Source organism: Pteropus vampyrus, unplaced genomic scaffold, assembly GCF_000151845.1.
Source record: "Pteropus vampyrus isolate Shadow unplaced genomic scaffold, Pvam_2.0 Scaffold1000003967, whole genome shotgun sequence".
In the NCBI taxonomy this organism is placed as follows: Eukaryota; Metazoa; Chordata; class Mammalia; order Chiroptera; family Pteropodidae; genus Pteropus; species Pteropus vampyrus.
The window spans coordinates 1-1,277 of NW_011918369.1; the positions used below are offsets into that span (position 1 = coordinate 1).

Here is a 1,277-nt window from a genome sequence, read left to right on the forward strand (position 1 = left end):
TCAGGTGGCCCGGGTCGGGGCGGGCTGGGCCGGAGGGTGCAGTCGCCGCGGTAGCGACAGGAAGGACAGGTCAGCTCCAAGCTTCCTGCATGTGCTCTATTTAGAGGTTCCCGTCTAGTCTGATAGTGGCCTTCCCACATTTTTTATTAAAATGTATTAAAATGACCTGTGACACAATTCTTGTATTTTAACTTCCTTTTTTGATAAAAAGTGGGCATCCCTGCCAGACACTGGTAAGTTTTGGGTCTCCTGCAGTGGGGGCTGAGTGGGCCGTGGTGTGGGTACGGTTCAGGGCCGAAGGGGTGGTCTGGCCTGGCTGGTCGGAGTCGGGGGGCGGCCGAGATGCTGAAGAAGCAACACCCTCCTATCCTGGATTCGCATGCAGGACATTCTCAAGCATTGGGGACAGGTCCTGGAGTTGGGGGTCAGATGAGAGGACCGAGAAGGAAGCAGAGTGTCAGCAAGGAGGGGACAAGTCTGGGTGGAGGGTGGGTCCCCAAAGAGTGGCGGGGGTGTCCCAGTGTGGGGGCGCTGCTAGGGTTTGGGGAATTGTCCCACACTTCCCTGGGGCTCCAACTCCTACTCACCACACCCCTGCCCCGTAACTGTAACCGGAGGCTGCCTGTGAGGGGGCAGCAGGAGCGTGGCAGCGTCCCCGCCTCAAGTCCAGGAGGCCCCGGGGCAGATGGGGCTGGAGTGGCCAGAGGTAGGGCAAGTTCAAGTCCAGAGCTGAACCGAGAGAAAGGCTCAGTGTCACCGCCTACCTCCAGGCACTGAAGACCGGCTGGTGTGTCCCCGGTGCGGGTCCCCAGGGGCATACAGGGGTGGGGGTGGGGTGGAAGGGCATCTGGGGACCATGGAGGAGTTGTTAGGGGACTCGCAGGCGTCTTCCCTTAGGAGGTTGGGGTGCCGAGGCTCCAGGGAACACGTCGAGGCCCAGCAGTCCCTATCCCCGGAAAAGGCAGGGGTGTGGCCGGCCTGTTCCCAGTCTGAGGATGGGGGTGCTGGGGCCGCCCGCCTCGGAGAGAACCGCGAGGGCGCCGGGGGCCTCGGTGTGGCCCTGAGCACCTCCTGGTGCTGAGGCCTGGGCTCGCCTGAGGCCCGGAGCGCTCCCGGGGTGGTGCCCAGGCAGAGGGGCACTAGCTGCCTGGCGCGTACCTGAGCCCGAACCGGGCCGAACCCACCCAGCGCCGCGGCGCGCCCACCGAGTTGGGGGACGCGAGGGGCGCGCGGGGAGCGCCCAGCCCGGCCGGCTCCCCGCGTTCCCACCCTCGCCT

The 1,277-nt window shown here is 64.8% G+C and overlaps 1 long non-coding RNA gene across 1 annotated transcript; it reads right to left on the reverse strand.

Moving 5' to 3' along the window:
* Positions 1-99: 99 nt before the first annotated feature.
* Positions 100-1,258, reverse strand: LOC111735600. The gene is made up of 2 exons (XR_002778864.1): positions 588-1,258; positions 100-412 (listed from the first exon to the last, which is right to left on the reverse strand). It is a non-coding gene; the product is annotated as an uncharacterized LOC111735600 (long non-coding RNA).
* Between the last annotated feature and the right edge of the window lie 19 nt (positions 1,259-1,277).